Raw genomic sequence first — 18604 nt, 5'->3', positions numbered from 1 at the left:
ATCATAAAACTTCTTGCTAATAAATATCAAAAGGTTAGGATTACGTGGGGTGTGATTAGGTTGCAGGGGAAATTGTATGAAACTTTAGATTCTATCCCTATCACCACAAAAAAGCAAACAAACCAAAGCAAGCAAATAATACAGCAGAGTTATTACTTGGAGAAGAAAAAGTTTACTGAAGGGGAGAATGCAGCATATAGCATTTGGAAATAATTGCTTAAGCTCAAATCCCAGCTTATCTTTCCCTATTAGAAATAACTCTAGGAAAGCCAGTTCAGGTGCTCTCATCTACAGAATGGATCAAAAATAACCAGGATTTGTGATGACTTAAAAAAAAATAGTACACATAAAGTTCTGTGCATGAGACATATCTCATACAAGTTCAATTAGCAGGAAATATTATTACTAAGTTATATATACTCTGATTTAACTATGACTATTTGCTTCTTATGATTGTTTTGAGAGAATATTTCTAGGTAATACTTTTCATGGATGTTTAGACATTTATATATGCCCCACCCACTGCAAACTATTGAATTTTGTTGGCTTGTTTCATAATATAGTGACAGTATCTAATAGACTCAGAAATTCTTATAAAATTGGAAAATAAACCCAAAATATTTATCAACAAATGTGTCATTCCTCTAAGGACATGTGCCACTGTTGCTTACTGACATATGTGTACTCTTCAGCTCCAGTCATCCTTCTAGACCGTGTGGTCCAGCCATAGGCAACACCACTACCAACTGGGAGCACCAACTTCAGATATTTGTGTTAGAAGTAGCAGACTCCCACTGCATTTGAGACAATTGTATATCCCCATGTGTGTTTTAGTGTCACTCATCCAGAATCTTAGCCTAGCCCAACTACCACAAACTTCCTTATGCTACTCTATGATTAAGTTCTGTTCTGTATGGTGAATACTTCTAGGAGAAAAGGTGGAGATCCTGGTAATTCATTTATATTCCATAATGATAACACTCTCCAAGCCCCCAAATGTACACTTCTCCACCTATGTGGGAAAATGAATTCCAGGTCAACTCCAGGGCCATAACACACACAATGCTGATTACATAATGGGAAACATGGAATCCTCAGAATTGTGGGAGTATTTCAGATCATAGACATCTCTCCAGATTATAGGGAGAGTGGACACTAGCACTGAACAGATCTCCTTAGCAACACGTGAACACAGTCAAGCCTCACAGGGTGCACTGAGCAGCTGACAAAAGACTATGAAGTTTCTGAAAATAGAAATCAATATGGATTTTGGCAAAGAGGTGACCTATCCTGGTAGACATGTTGTGAGATGAAATGTGAACTGTATTTCATTAGTTGGTACACACTGGCAGTAGAGTCCTGGCTAGAACAGGGTACACTATTACACAAAAATACTTGAACAAAAGTTCTTTTGTCAGATTCTTAATGAGAAAGAACTAAAAGCTAGATTAGACCATATATATATATATATATATATATATATATATATATATACATATATATATGTGTGTATATATATATATATATATATATATATTCTAGCTTTTAGTTTACTATCATATGTATATATATATGATAGTAATTCCATAGTTTAGGGTGAGTCAGTTACTATAGATATTTCTAGCATTCATATGAACACCCAAGTTTATTAGTTTATTAACCTATGCAGATCTCATTGAATGTGACTTTTGATTCTGACTGTTTTAGTGAAGACCCAACAGCTCCAGCTATGCAGAACTGTGTATTCTTTTCTCCTAACAAAATACTGCATCAACAAAGTCTGGTTTTCTCTGTCTTAAGCTTTATAGTGCTGCAGAGTTTCCACATTGAAGTAGAAATTCTAATACTTCATATTTTGGGAGGAGGCTCTGGAGGTGAGCCAGTTTGTAAAAATCACACAAGCATGAGGACCAGAGTTCAAATCCACGGCACCTACATTAAAATCTGGGCACAGAAGCATGAGTCTGTAAATCCCAACACTGGGAAAGGGAGAGAGAGAATAGGGACAGTTAGATCCCTGGAGCTTGCTGGCAGTCAGTCTGGCCAAATTGATGGGGTTCAGGTTTAGTGACAGAACCTATCTGAAAAAAAAATAAGGTGTGCATACTCCAACAAATAACTTCAGACCCATGCTTTAGCAGGTAACTACAGTTGAACCTAACAGGTCACCCAGAAAAAGAAGACATTAAAGTCAGAGGAAAGGTTGTTAGAAAGGGGTAGGATTTGAATAATAGTTGGAGGGGGATGACAGAAGTAAGTAGGGGAGAAATGACTAAAATTAATTATATGCATGTATTAAACTATCAAAGGATGAAAAATGGAAAAAAATCAAATGAAACATGACAGAGGAGAGAGCTGACTGACCAACTTCTGGCCTTCACACACAGGTATACACATGTACATGTGTACTCAAACATACATGTGTGCAAACATGTACTACATACACACATACAAAATTTATTAGACAAAGCAAAGGAAGACCCAGTAGACTTTCAGTGTGAGTCAAGATGAGAATGTGGCCCCAAGCAATCATTTTCTTCAACAATAATCAAGGTGAATTTAATATCCATGGCCATGTCCCTCTGGCTGTAGTGAAGTTACTTTTGTTTGGAAAAAGCTTTGAATGATAGAACTAATGTAAAGAAGAGATACTTTCATTTCCAGCACTGTGCTGTTCACTGTATTTCTTCACCCTCGTTTGTATTCTAGTACATTATAGAAGTGCAGTAATTGTTTGCTGAATTGATGATTGTCAGAAAGAAGGCAGACAGTAAGGAGAAAGGTGCAGATTAGAGAGGAGTACACAGCTTAATTGTAGCAATCACATTGAATTGTCACAGAAACAACAGTAACAGAGTGTAAGTGTCTCCAGAGGTTAAATTCAGGACATAAGAACGTGTCATTACAATGGATCTCACATAACCTCTGTCCAGCCTGAGGCTGCTCCAGCAGCCTGGAGCCTTCAGTGATTTTAAAATATATTGTTGTTTTTAATTAAGCAAGTAGGTTAATTCCCAGGTTAATAATATTAATGACATTCTGAGTCTTGATTTTTCCCCATTTTTAATCAGAAGTGGAGGCATGTCTCTTTAATAGTTTTAATGATTTCCAAAATTAGGAATGTTTATGAAATCAAATAGTCTGCATTTTTGATGGAGTTTCCAGGGTCTATTTCAATGGTTTTTCTGTTTAAGAACCACACTAGTTTCCAACAGAATAACAAATGCATGCAAGATTTACATATCCTCGTAGAGTTTCTATTCATCTACCCTCACCAAAATGAGATAGCTTGAATGTCTTATTCTATTAACCTTTTAGAAGGAGCCTTCAGCTCTCAGTGGAATCTAGACTATTGTTAACTCACAAATCAACAGTGTGATTATAAAGCTTCTTGAAGCCAATCAGCAGAATGCATTAAGTGACTGGCAAGATTACACAGTATTTTCAGCCTAATGTAGCACAATTTAGATTGCAATAATTGGTGCCCAGTGAAGAAAAGTATGTGTCAAATCAATAAACCTACTCTCCTACATTGATAACGGAACCTGGCTGTTAAAAGTCATTGATTACCTTGAGGATAGCTATTAGAAGAAAGAGGCCCATGGGCTAACTGGAATATTTTACTCTAATAAAAAGTAGCTTTGTTAAAGTAATCAGTTGTTTTTAAGGATTGGGTCAATGTGTGAAAGAGTACATGAGTCATTGCTGGAAGCAGGCTTCCTTAGCCTTATGATTGTGCCCAGCCATTTATCTAGGTTTTGCAGCAGGAAACAGAACTAGGAGTGGGGGGGGATTATTTGACGTTTTGGAATATTGTGCTAGAAATTGGAATTTCCACAGTCTTGGCATTGATATCTAACCCTTTCTGTTTTGTAGATGGAAATTTCTGTCCCTTGAGATTTATTCCCAAATAAATGCACAGAGGCTTATATTAATTTTAAACTGTTTAGCTGCTGGCTCAGGCTTCTTATTGGCTAGCTCTCTCTTAATTATTATCCCATTTCTATTAATCTATGTATTCCCACATGGCCTTATCTTACTGGAGAATGCCCGTATGTCCTATCATCATGGTAGCTACATGGTGTCTCTCTTGAGACTCTTCTCTGCTTTCCTCTTCCCAGAATTCTCCTAGCCTGATAGCTCTGCCTATACTTCCTGCCTGGCTACTGGACAATCACAATTTATTTATCCACAAATAAGAGAAACATATATCTGAAGCATACAGAAGGACATCCCCCATCACTGTTTTCCCTGCTGATTAGGAGCCCTCTCTTTGGCCTTCTCAACCCTGATAAATCATGCTCCATAAGGCAAGGACTTAAAGTGAAGCTGGCACTTCACTCTAGTTTACACAGACCAAAGAAATGACTCCCAGGTAGTTTCATAAGATATACAGGGAATTCCTGGCCAACATTGTGCCCCTGAGCTGGTTTCTCTGTGACCAAACAGGGTCATCAGGATAATGTTTTATTTTGGGGTACTACAATCTATTTAATTCTGTACCCAACAGGCTTCAGGATGATTATAAATTCCCTTTTCCTCAACTCATAGTTGCCCAGTGCACAGCTATCACTTTGCTTGTAGAAGAACTGATAGACCTTTGTCATTCGTGCCTGCTAGCAGGTACAGGGTCTAAACTGTAAGGGTCTCTGCCTTTCCTTCCATTGTGGGATACCTAATGAGAGAGCTAACACTTAAATAGGAAAAGTGGATCAAGGCTTACTACAGGAGCAATTACTCTGAACTGCTTGATCATTCACTCTTGATTTATATTGATGCTACAAATTGGCACTGATCAAATTCTCTTGTGCTTTTGGCAAGATTTCTAAAAAAGTAGATCCTTAAAATTGAGTTCAGTGTGTGGGGTGTCTCTCAAGGTAAAAAGGAGTGAGAAGACAAAAAATGAGATGGCAGTACAGGTTCTTGAGGGACCACTGCTGGCACTTGAGATCTAACTCTTTGGAGCCTTCAGATAGGCTAAGATAGCCCGACATTATAATCTCCCAAAGCCACTGGATATGGGTTATCCTTGGGATGGAGTGTGGCTTTAAATAAGCCATGTCTGTGCAGTAGAGGTGATCCCTGAAAGGGCAGAGAACATTCCAAGCAGCTGGGTCAGCAAGTCCTTGACTGAGACAGAAACCTGGAAAGCATATACTACACAGCCACACAGCTCCTCAGTGACCACATATTTTTTGTCACCTACCTCACAACCCTCTTGAGTATGACTCTGAGCTCTGTTAATAAAACTGATATGATAACATAAAAATCTCCATCCACACCAGACAAATTTGTCGTCCTTGCTGTAGAGACTGCCAGTGATCTTCCAGTGCAGGCTATAATGTGTTGCTTCAGCATGTAGAAGTGAGGCCTTCCATAGGGGGTCTTCAGAGTCTGTCATATCCTTTGGGATAGGGCCTAGGCCCTCCCCCGTGTGTCACCCATTTCCCCAGGACACTCCAAACTTTCCTACCATGAACTAGGACTGATTCTTCAAAGAATTTGAGAAGGATATGCTATGAAACCTGCTCTCTATGAGTTTGTTGATTTTAACAGAGCCTCAAGGAAAACATCTCTTCCTGGCTACATATTCATGTTTACTGATGTGCTATTTATAATGGCAACTTATAACACAAATAATATAAACCCAGGGACAGATATTGGGGTTCAAGATGAAGATCAGAGAAGCAAAGCAACCAGCCACCAGCTCTTACCTCTACCTCGGACTGAAAGGATGATCCTGGCTCCATGAATCCTCAGAGTGAAATGCTGATTGCACTGCTCTCTACCAAGTCTCAGGCTGCAATCCTCTGAGTTCCTGCCTCCTCCTGCCTTATACTCCTCTCCCCCCAGCCATATCACCCCTGTCTCCACCTTCCTAGTGCTGGGATTAAGGTGTGTGATCCCAAGTGCAGAGATCACCTTTGAGTGAGCCATTTCTCTTTTAGATTGGATAAATTTCATTTAGCTCAGTGTGGCCTTGAACACTAACAGAGATACATCTGCCTCTCTCTCTTGAGTGCTGGGGTTAAAAGTGTGTGCCACCACTGCCTGGCTCTATGGCTGTGGCTTACTTTGCATTTTGATCTTCATTGACTTTATTAAATCATAAACAATATATCACCACAGCAACTTATGGAATCATCCAACATTCCCTTAAATGAATTAGTGCAGAATGAATGATATATCTATATAGTCAGGTCTTATTCTACCATTAAAAACAAAATCACATAATCTGTAGAAAATGTATGGAACAGAAGACCACCATGCTAATTGAAATAATAATAATTCCTGACCTACAAAGACAAATATCACATATTTTTGTTTTAACCCAAACCCAGGTTTTTTATTTAAATTAGAAACAAGATTGTTTTACATGGCAATCCCAGTTCCCTCTCCCTCCCCTCCTCCCCTGCCCCCCACTAACACCCTACCTATCTCATACCCTTTCTGCTCCCCAGGGAGGGTGAGGACTTCCATAGGGGGTCTTCAGAGTCTGTCATATCCTTTGGGATAGGGCCTAGGCCCTCCCCCGTGTGTCTGGGCTGAGGGAGTATCCCTCTATGTGAAATGGGCTCCCAAAGTCCATTCCTATGCTAGGGATAAGTACTGATCTACTATAAAAGGCCCTATAGAATCCTAGAGCCTTCATCCAGCAGCTTGATGGAAGTAGAAACAGACAGCCACAGCTAAACACTGATCTGAACTGGAATCCAGTTGCAGAGAATGAGGAGTGATGAGCAAATGGGTCAGGACCAGGCTGGTGAAACCCACAGAAACAGCTGACCTGAGCAACGGGGCGCTCTTGGCCCCCACACTGATCACTGGGAAACCAGCATGGAACTGATCCAGACTCCATGAATGTGGTTGTCAGTGTGGAGGCCTCACAAACCCACATTTTTTAAAATAACTATATAAAATGGTTGAGAACAGGAGGAAATGAGAGAGGGGACAAGAGAAGTTAACAGGTAAATGAATGTGATAAGTATGGTACACTCACCTTCATGTATAAAACTTGGATAAAATATATTTATCAAATAAAAACACAAAAATGGGCTTTATAGTTTGCAACTATATAATGACATCCCTGAAGAGACTGATACATGTGAATCAGTAGTTTCAGGCCAACCTGGGCTACATAGTGAGAGGCAAAAGCAACAATAAAAATAAAAAAGAAACAAAAACTTTTCTGAAGTGGCATTGTCTTTGCTGATTGAATAGAAGAAAATCCCATTTGAGACATCTATTGTGAAGCACAATGAGTGCTGTTTATATTTAACTTGTATATTTTCCTCAGACTGGCTAAAGAAAACATTTTACAAGATGCAAGTATACTGTCTCTATGAGAGGAACTAACACCCAATGGAATGTACTCTACTGAATATGCTTGGGCTTGTTTCTCCACATCCTAACCTAACAACATAGAAAACACATGTATTTTTTTCTTATGTCAGTAATCATTAATGAATATCTAGAACATGAGAGATGAATGGGTGCTTTTTAAAGATTTATTTTTACTTTTATTCATGTGCATGTGTGTGGGGGGGTATGGGAATATGTTTACAGGTGCCCGTGGAGGCCAGATGAGGACATTAGAGACTCCGGAGCTAGAGTTCTAGGCAGTTGTGAACTGCCAGACTTGAATGCTGGGACTGGACCTCTGGTCCTCTGGACAGTAGTCTGTCTCCTTAACCAGGACCCCTCTCTCCAGATACTCTGAGGATTGTGAAGGTTCTGCTTGGGTCTTTCATGTCCTTCCCTTTTACTCCTCTGCCATGTAACCTTTCCATTCTTACTCTTTCCTGACCAAATCTGCAATGGTCATAGGGTAAGCGCTTATCACAGGAACAAAGCTTCCCTCTGCTGTGAAATAATCCTCTTGTACACTGTAAAGATCTAGAATTGGTTTAATAAAATGCTAATTGGCCAGTAACCAGGCAGGAAGTATAGACTAAGGATGATGGAAAGGAGAAGGGTGGAGTCAGAAGATGCAGGCCAGACACAGAGAAAGCAAGATGGGCACCGTAGTGATAAAAGGTACCTCCACGTTACAGGATAAATAAGGAATATACATTAACTTAAAATGTAAGAGCTAGCTAATAATAAGCTTGAGCTATTGGTTAAGCATTCATAAGCATTAAGCCTCTGAATGGTAATTTGGGAAGCGGCTGCCAGGTATTTGGGACCAAGAGGCTCCAAGACAGGAAATTGCTACTTACATCTGTCCTAGGCAACAACTCCAAAAACTAGCTCCATTTTCACTGACCTCTTCCCTTTGCCTTAGATTAGAAGCATCCTCTCTCCCTGACAACTAAGAATAAACATGGGTCATGCATATGGCCTTGAGTTTGATCCCCTCTGTTGCCAAAGACGTGATAGAAGAGTAAAGACTTAAGTCCATGGTCTTCTACTTGATCTTCTTCTGCATGAGGGGAGATAGATTGGCGAGAATTAAGAAGCTAGAGATCAGCAGGTGACATGGACTAAGAACAAATAGAGGGTTTAAGGCCACAGATGTTATAGTCTGGATTTTATTTGTTTTGTTTTTTTTTTTTGGAGGGGGGTTGCATCAGAGAAAGCAATAATCTCTAAATTATAAGGAGGGTTTCCCTGGAGGAATAAGAGTATAGTAATTTTAGTTTTATTTATGTAGTCCCTGAAATTCACAAACAAGAACATATTCAATCTTCACAGCAAGAACTTAAAATAGATGAGAATAGAAATTAATAATATCAACACTTGAGAAGGAAAGCTAATGGACTTTACATGAAGTGCACTATGTCAGCCCATAGTGAAATTTTAGAACATTTTTGTTTGCTTTTCATGATTTGTGGAAATTGTTGTTGCTCTGAAATGAAATGAGGGAGGTTGGGGGAAATGAAGCCATCTAGAAGTTGGCAAATGGCTACTGGATTTTCAATCATTGCTTTATTGTGTCTAACAAAGTACCTACCACTTAGTAGCTATTCAATAATTATTTACTGAATTAAAATAGAAGATAGAGCTGTGTATTCTAATGACACATTACAGAGAATCCTGTCCATGGCCGCAACAAGGATCATAATAAACAGAGAATAAATAAAATTCTTAAGGCCAGAGTATACAGAAGGCTGAATGAGCAAGAGCCTGAGATGTACTTGCAGAGGAGACCGATACAGAACCAAGGAATTGCTAGATATTACTAATTCATGAAGTGCAGTAGTACTCTATCTGCATTGATTCCATTAATTTTAGCAACCTAAATTCTGTTGGCCTCAGAATAAGGAATTCCTGGTTCTAGGTCAGTGGTTCTCAACCTTTCTAATGTGGTGACCCTTTAATATAGTTCCTCATGTTGTTCTGACCCCTCAACTATGAAATTATTCTGTTGCTATCTCATAAATATCATTTTGTTAGTGTTATGAATTATAATGCGAATATCAGGATGGCTGATATGTGACCACCAAAGTGGTTGCGACCCACAGGTTGAGAACTCCTGCTCTATGTGACTAGATAGATAAATAGGGATAAAAAGCAACCAGTAAGAAAATACATCAAAGCATTTATCTCCCCCAAAGCATTATGTATAGCACAGTTGGTGATGATGTCAAGTGGTAAGGGCTATTATTATTTAAAGTCAAAAAGACATAGGGGGGAAGAATAATCACTAAGATAAATAGAAACATACAGTTAGAAATGTTGTCAACTACTTATTGTTATATTTCAGACTTTAATTCATGTGGTACCTCTTTGATATATGAGGTAAAGGGGTATATAATTTAAATTCTTTAACATTTTAAGGTTAATTATCCCAGCATCATTTATTATATATATTGAATGAATTTTCTATCCTTGTTGGCTTCAGTTGTCACTAACATCTTTGACAAGACTTCTTTTAAGGCACAGCCTTGGCCCTGATGTGGCCAAATCAAACCACAAAGTCACATTGTACTGAATAGACCTGTCCACTAGGCCAGGCCATGTTCAAAGTGTATAGTAAAATATATATTCTTAATGGGAAGAAATGTAGAGGACAAGTACAAGGTATGTGCCTGAAGGAAGAGGCAGCAGTTGCATCTCTGTGTAATTTTGTAATCTACCATAGGCACACCTGTATTTTTAAGTCAGATTCTTCACCTTTTTCTTAGTCCTTCTTTCATATAATGTATTTTGAGCATATTTACCTCCCTCCCTTCACTCCTCCTAGTTCCACCCATGTCCCCACTCACCCAATCTTGTATCCTTATTTTTGCCCTTAAGCCCATCAAATATAGTTTCTGTTACCTATCAATTCTTAGACGTATGCTCTTCTCCTATCTTCTCCTAGAGCATAGTCAACACACCAGAGGCCATCCACATTCATAAAGAAAAGTGACTCTTCTCCATCTGGCATCTATCAGTTGCCAACAGTTTCTCAGATAGGATGATACTTCATGTCCACACCCCCCCCCCCGACGGACTTTGTCTTGCACAAGCCCTGCCATGCGTTCACAATTTCTGGGAGTTCATATGTGCAATAGCCATGCTGTGTCCAGAGAACACTGTTTCCTTGTACTCATGAACCAACTGTGGCTCTTAACAATCGTTCCATCCACTTTCCCAAAGTGGTCCCCGAGCCTTGGGAGAAGAGGTTGAGAAATGGATGACCATTTGGGTTGAGCATCTTACAGTCTCTTATTCTCTGCACCTTGACCAATGATTGTCAGGAGAGTTTGAAACTCTGAAGGGTAGATACATGAACTCTTGTTATTTTTATACCATTTTATAATAATTCATAATTTATTGTTTCAATAATGCCTAAACTTCAGGTGCATGAAAAGGGAACAAAAGCAAATTCTTAAGGGCCTAAGAAACCCAATAAAGGATGCAGACTAATTACAGCAACATATTCCAAATTCCAATACTTTTACATTGAATAAGCCAATATTTTGGATTATCTCTTTGTGTTGGTGGATAATTGAGAGTTTTCTGACCGTACTACAAATTTTATAGTCTCTGTAGAACCGAGATGTTTATATTTGTATTCATCCTAAAATGAGACATACCAAAATCAGGCTTTTCCGTTGCTACCTTTTCAGACCTCTGGGTTCCCCCATTTGGCCACATGTGACAATCTGTCCCAGAAAATTGGGAGACTGTTCACTCTAATTGGTTCGAAAATGGAAGATTCAATGCTTATGCTGAGTTTGGGGATGAAACTAACATTTTACAAAGCCCAGCCCAGCAGCAGCTGTCCTCTGGGATTTGAGAGGTAGAATAGCAGCAGGTCGCTCTGGAATTTAAGGCTTTATTACAAAGATGTGCTAACTCTTCTGGTTCTGCTTATAATGGAATAGAGGGGGGGATGTGGATCACCCATGAGCGCTTTAACCTTGTGCGTGTTCAATATCCTTATGAAATGCAATATCTTATGATCCTTTAAATAACAAATGACCTTATTCCCTTTTATGGGGTCATTAAGGCCTCTCACAGCCCAGGTATAAATCCCGGCCACTACTGTGCATCTTAATTTACTATTCATATGTGAGTCTCTCTTTGGTTCCCAATTACTATACAACAGGAACTGTCTCATCAAATTATCCCCATTGGAATGTGTCTGTTAAAGACACTGCAGTTTACATCTTAGGGCCCTAATTAAAGTCGCAATACTTGATAAACCTTGAACAACTAGTAATTGGAAACTAACAATTAGTAGCAACACCCTTAGTTGAGATCAGTTCTGCTGCTGGCTATACGACTAGGCAGAGGGAAATTAGAATACCAAAGATGGCCCAGATGCCAAATACATGCTGCAGCCTCTCCTGTGTTTCAGCCAAAGCAATGAAAAGAACTTGGCACTAAAATATTTTTAACTGGCCTGTAGCCTCCCGCCCCCTCCAGCAAAGCATGATCCTGGGATCCCCCAACACCTCCCAGGTGGCATGCCACCATGGCTGACAAGGAAGCTGCCTTTGACAATATGGTGGAAGAACGTGTGATCAATTAGGAGTACAAAATATGGAAGGATACCCCCTTTCTTTATGACTTGGTGAAGAAACATTCCCTGAAGTGGCCCAGTTTAGGTGCCCAATGGCTTCCAGAAGTAACCAGACCTGAAGGAAAAGATTTCAGCATTCACTGGCTTGTCCTGGGAATGCATACGTCAGATGAATAAAACCACCTGGTGATAGCTAGTATCCAGCTTCCTAACGATGATGATCAGTTTGATGCATCACACTATGACAGTGTAAAAGGAGAATTTAGAGGTTTTGACTTGACAGTGGAAAAACTGAAATAGAAATCAAGATCAACCACAAAGGAGAAGTAAACAGGGCTTGACACATTCTGCAGAACCCTTGCATCATTGCAACAAAGACTCCATCCACTGATGTGCCTGTTTTTGACTACACAAAGCATCCTTCTAAACCAGACCCTCTGGAGAGTGCAACCCAGATTTATGTCTCCATGGACATCAGAAGGAAGGTCATGGTCTTTCTTGGAATCCAAATCTCAGTGGGTACTTACTTAGTGCTTCAGATGACCATACCATCTGCCTATATGACATCAGTGCAGTTCCTAAAGAAGGAAAGGTGGTGGATGCAAAGACCATCTTCACAGGGCATACAGCAGCAGTGGAGGACGTTTCCTGGCATCTGCTCCATGAGTCTCTGTTTGGGGCTGTTGCTGACAATCAGAAACTTAAGATTTGGGATACTTGTTCAAACAATGCTTCCAAGCCAATTGATGCTCTCACCCTGCTGAAGTGAACTGTCTATCTTCCAATCCTTATAGTGAATTCATTCTTGCCACAGGATAATCTGACAAGACTGTTGCCTTGTGGGATCTGAGAAACCTGAAACTCAAGTTGCATTCCTTTGAGTCACATAAGGATGAAATACTCCAAGTTCAGTGGTCACCTCACAATGGACTATTTTGACTTCTAGTGGTACTGATCATAGGCTGAATGTCTGAGATTAAATTAAAATTGGAGAAGAACAGTCCCCAGAACATGCAGAAGATGGCCCACCAGAGTAGTTGTTTATTCTTGGTGGTCACTCTGCCAAGATACCTGATTTCTCCTGGAATCCCAATGAACCTTGGGTGATTTGTTCTGTATCAGAGGACAATATCATGCAAGTGTGGCCGATGGTAGAGAACATTTATAATGATGAAGGCCCTGAAGAAAGTGTGGATCCAGAAGACAAGGATCCTAGCCATGCCTACACTTGTGATTTAGACTCCGCTTGTTATCTTCTGAACCCTGATGTGGATTTAACACTGGTTTGAAGCAGACTTTCTTCAGCTGTCAGCTACAATAGATACCACCAACAACACTATTAGCCCAAACCATGGGTGTTTTCTACATCTTAACTGCGGGACTCAATTCAACAAAGCCACAGGCTTACATTTAAATTTTCTTCAGGAATTTTCTAGTAACAAACCCAGGTCTAAAGTAGCTTCAGAAATGGGGCATATTATGTGTCTGATTGTTTTTCTTCTTAAGCTATATCCCCAAGTTTTTCAGATTCTCAAGTAAGAGGCCAGAATGGATAAGGAAGTAGAGCCAAGTGAATTAGGTGTCTGAAACATGCATATAAATATTGCAAGATGTCATTTTTATTCAGGAATTAGGGGAGATTCAAGTCATAGATTTTAATGTTCTCTCCCAGAATGCACATTTTCCTGTGTAAACCAGACTTTTGGTTTCTTTAGTTAAGACCACACCTTCCTCCTTCCCTTATATTTTTGCTCGTTAGTGTATTTCTTGAGCTGTTTCCATATTATTCTTTGCCTTTCTGTGAAATGCTTTTGTTGTGTGGGTTGTTTGTTTGTTTGTTTGTTTCTGTTTTTTTCTTTTTTTATTTGAATTAGAAACAAGATTGTTTTACATGTCAATTCCAGTTCCTACTCCCTCCCCTCCTCCCTTCAGCCACTCCCCCACAACTAACACCCTACCTATCACATATCTTTTCTGCTCTCCAGGGATGGTGAGGCCTTTCATGGGGGGGGGTCATCAGAGTCTATCATCTCCTTTAGGATAGGGTCTAGGCGCACCCCCATATACCTTGGCTCAGGAACTTGGGGCCACCAAGTTGTAAGATGTATGTTTTTAACTGTCATACCACATACCAGAGAGTGTATTAATAGTTTGTATTTGTTTTAAAAATTAAATTAATCCTTGATAAGAGTTGCTTTTTTAGGAGTTAGTCCTTCACCACTACAGTTTCATGCCATTTCCAGTTTGGTTGACCTGTCTCACCATCAGGCCTGTTACTCTCCATGACTAACTGTGTAAGTGCTTATAATGGAATAAATTGCTTTTCTATGAAAACATATTTTTAACTAAAAGTCTTTATATAGACATCTGGGCAGTGAAATGGATCAGTCTGATGTTCCTGTGGCTTTTCAGCCTTTAGCATGCTCATTGCTTTTTCATCTTCCCAGTTCTGGGCTTTCACGGAGATGGGGCCATAAGAGCACCTCTCTGAGCTACTTTTTCCTCTCAAAAGCTGGCAGCTTGCTTGTTTTCTTAACAAAGCATGGGTCACATTGTCCTGCTACATTCTATCCATATCATGCCTCTCTGTGTCCCTTATTGTCTACATCTTCAGAATGTCTGAGGCTTAGACATGGCGGGAAGCTGACACACTGGTTGGAGAGTACAAGAGAAGGAAGCAGAAGACAGAAGGACCACAGTTGCTGGGCTCTGTCTCCCAATTAGCTAGTGTATCATTCTGAGAATGTGCAATTTGTCTAGCACTTGAAAAGAGAATATCAGAGTTCTTTGTCCTGGAGACTTGCTTAGCAGTGTTTAAAAAAAAAAAGATGGAAAGAAAGAAGCTGGAAATGTGTTACCAGTAGCATTTTACACTGGGCACTCGGAGAAGAAACCTCCCTAGACTGACCTTCTGTTTTATTGGTCAGCATCCCATCCCACTCTCCTATTCCCATTCCATTGACTGGCTAATGGAATGGGATATTACTCAAAGGGGCTTCAGCAGACTTGATGGAGCATGCCAAATGCCTGCTCTCTAATCCGCTTACCTCATGATTTTCCAGGAGTTCTTGGCAGTGGGAGAAGTGTGATATTTAAGCAGTCTTTCCTGAAAGTGTGACTTCAGTTTCGGTGGCACACACAGTTTAGGATGGTTTTGTAATCTTAATCCTTCTCTTTTTTCACTCTTTGTGAGAAGGTCCAGATGGTCATTCGAAAGCATTCCAGGAAACCAATCATACAAATGAACAATGGGTGGCTTTGAACTGGTCCCCCATGTTGTTTCATTAAAGAGAACATGTACGTCTTAAATAATTTTAGAATTTTGTCACAAAATAAATAGGCATTCTCAACACTTTCACTCTTCTACAAACTTAACCAAATATGTTGTTATACAAGCATTAAAGTTTGATTCATTCTGTGGCAGCTTCTGGGATCTCCTCCAAGCCAGTGTTTATGCACCTGGTTATATACCAAATATGTTTCTCACTCTATCCTCTATGTAGCAAACTCAGCAGAGAGTTGAGTTGGTTACCTAATCTTATTTCTAACTAGACGAGGTATTATCTTTGTAGAGTATATCCATATTCCCTATTCAGAAAAATTACAAAATCCATTATCAGTATATATTCAAAGATAATTTTTAACTGGTCTGACAAAGTTCATTCACATTGTAAATCTAGTTAGTGTTCACTTAAACTATTTCAAATGGCTCCAAATTAATTATCAGAACTATACTGTAATTTGCTGTCAATCAAAATGTGACACTATGAGGGGAGAAACTGGTGACTACCCAGTGACACTTCTATTAGAACAAGTCTTAGCAAAATCAAGAGTATATGGAAGACTTTTTCTCCTCTAATCCACGGCTCTTTGAACTCCTCTAGTTTCTGCCTTCCTTGGGGCACCTTTGGTGTTCATTAATGAAGGGAATCTCTCAACTGCTAAAAAACCCAGTCCCATCATAAGAATGTCCATAGTGAACATAGTACCATTCTTGAAGACCCAGAAACTGTCAGGAGGGAGGTAATAATCATGCAGACAGAATAATAAGTTAAGGTAGACAGTGTAGCAATCTCACTAACAAACGTATTTCAGAAGATATAATGGAAACCATTCTTTGTTGGAAAAGACAGCTACATCTTAACAAATGGAACACAAAGAGAGGACCCTCAGCCAATAAACTTATTGAATTCTCAAGTCCCATGCTTATAGAATTCAATGTTCATTTCTACCATGTTAGCTATTTGTAGACAGTCATTTGGTCTCTTGGATATTCACTTGTAGGGACAATGGGTTCACTTTTTTCCAGGCATGGCACACTGTTTTGCTAAATAGTTCAGATTATTTATGATAAACCAATGTGGGCTTCTCAATACCAATTTGGCCTTGGATCAAATTGAAAGCCCATTGGCCTTGGATTTCCTCTCAATGGGCATTCAAAAAAATCTGTTTCCTCTTGATAGTAGGCATCTTGCTTGTTCTTACAGCCATATTCCTAATGTACTATTACATGTAGTAATTTTTCTTGTTTTAGAAAAATATAAAATAAAAGTAAATGGCAATAATAATTATAGTGTTTATAGTCTGGTGTATATAGTCTTGTTTAATATCTGTATACCCAAAATACTTAAAGAGAATTACAGTAATGCCATGAATATTGTTCTAAACTAGCTACTTTTAGATGAATAGTAAGCATGTATTGAGGGATTGCATAGATTTTCCTCTATAGCATCATTTTAAATGTTACATTATATTCTTTTGTGTCATCAGCTCATATTATACTTACTCCATCTCTGCTGCAAGCATTTATGCTTTATTTTTATTTTAAATTTTCAGTGTGTGTATGTGTGTATGAAGGTACAGTTTAGAGCATTATGTGTAGACACATGTGCAGTTGTGTGCACATGAAAGCCAGAGAATAACTTGGGTGTCATTCCTCAGGTACCAAATACTTTTTTTGAGACAGAATCATTCTCTTGTTCAGAACTTTCAAGTGGGCTAAGCCTGCTGGCCATCAAACCCCAAGGATCTGCCTACCTCCACTGCCAAGTTCTAGGATCCTAAACAAATGTCAACATGTTGGGCTTCATTAATTTTTAATGTGCTTTCTGGGAATTAAACTCAGTCTGCACTCCACTGACTAAGTCATCTCTCTAACTCATTATTTAGATGTTCCCTAATATAAAAATATGATTTCTATGTATAGATTTACATGTGAATATCTGCTTACTGTCACTCTGGACTACCTTGCATGAGGCTGAGCAGAAAGAAGAGTGCAAATCCAGTCTGCAGGTATCCCTGTCCTGAAAGAGCTCATATCCCTGTAGCTCAATGCCTTAGGTAAGAAGTCGCTGTCACTCCTCTAGGGAGGAAGAGGAATGGGGCAGGAGAATTCACATTATACACTGTACAGTATTGGGTTTTATGTGAAAAACTCTCCAGAGGTACACTCTGTGTTCATGGTGACCCACCCTCACAAATTCAATACCATTAACACTATTCTTTATTTCTGATTTCAGTAAATCAGCTATTAAATCACATTGTTCAGTTAGACTCTTTTATTTATAGATTTTGTTTTGTTTGAGACAGGGTGTTGTTATGTAGTTAACTGACCTGGAATTTACTTTTTAGACCTGGCTATTCTCAAATTCAGAGGGATTCACCTGCCTCTGACTTCAAAGTTCTGAGATTAAAAGTGTGTGCCACCATGCCCAGTCTTAATTTCCAGTTATTTATCATTGTTAAAGCAAGTTACATTTAGCATATTGCATATTTACCATTAAATGCTCTCATCAGGACAGAAACAAATGAAAGGAAATGTCCTTTCACAGCTACAAGAATCTGAATTGGAGCTCGATGCTGTTTGGAACTCATTCCATCTTTCTGAGCTAAGTCAGATCACTTGCTGCTTCTGGCTTGTGTTTCCTCGGGTGTTACAAGGTGTTGAAAAAGTGGAGTGCTTTCTTTTACACCTGATTTCTCCCACTGAAAAGCCTTTGACCCCATGAAAACAGGTTTTGGTAGGGTTAATTTAGTTACTCAAGTTGTCACAGTGACTTCACTCCCAATTATCTTATGGTGGGATGTACTTGTCTCAACCTACACATTGCTTTAATGTAGCTGTGTTTAATAGTATGTGAAGAGAGTGACTATGTTTAGATCTGTTTAACAGAGTAGCACGTGATCTATTCAAGAGCCACTGGCATGGAACACAGAAAGCTTGTCTCAACACGTGAAAACAGAGAGTTTGAAACCCATGTCCACCCCTCAGACATAAAGGCAGCTCCTCTGAAACCTTCCCCCAGGTCTGCCAACAGAGATCAGACATGAGTGGATGTTGACCCATATCCCTATAGGGTAGGTCTGTGACCTTCCAACTCAGTAGTCAATCAAACTTGCCTTGGCCCTGTCCTGCATGTGATCAGGACACAGAGTAAAGAGAATTTATACATGATGCTGAATGGGTGGATACTATTTATTCTCTAAGGATCAATGTAGGTTCACCTCATGGTGCTTTCTTCCTCCATTTTTCTGGTCCTGTCTTATCTTTTGGCCATTACCCATTTTGTCATTTCTGACATGGTTAGAAAGTTCCTGAAGTAAGCTAAGACCACATGACTTTTTAATGGGTACTTATCCATGCAACTC

General features: G+C 39.3%; 1 pseudogene; it reads left to right on the top strand.

Annotated features, from left to right (window-relative positions):
- The first annotated feature begins 11908 nt into the window (after positions 1-11908).
- On the top strand, positions 11909-13277 carry LOC100752790 (annotated as a pseudogene).
- Positions 13278-18604: the final 5327 nt, after the last annotated feature.

Source organism: Cricetulus griseus, chromosome 3 (assembly GCF_003668045.3).
Source record: "Cricetulus griseus strain 17A/GY chromosome 3, alternate assembly CriGri-PICRH-1.0, whole genome shotgun sequence".
Classification (NCBI taxonomy): Eukaryota; Metazoa; Chordata; class Mammalia; order Rodentia; family Cricetidae; genus Cricetulus; species Cricetulus griseus.
Note: the sequence above shows the minus strand (reverse complement) of the source record. Positions and strands in the feature narration are given on the sequence as shown.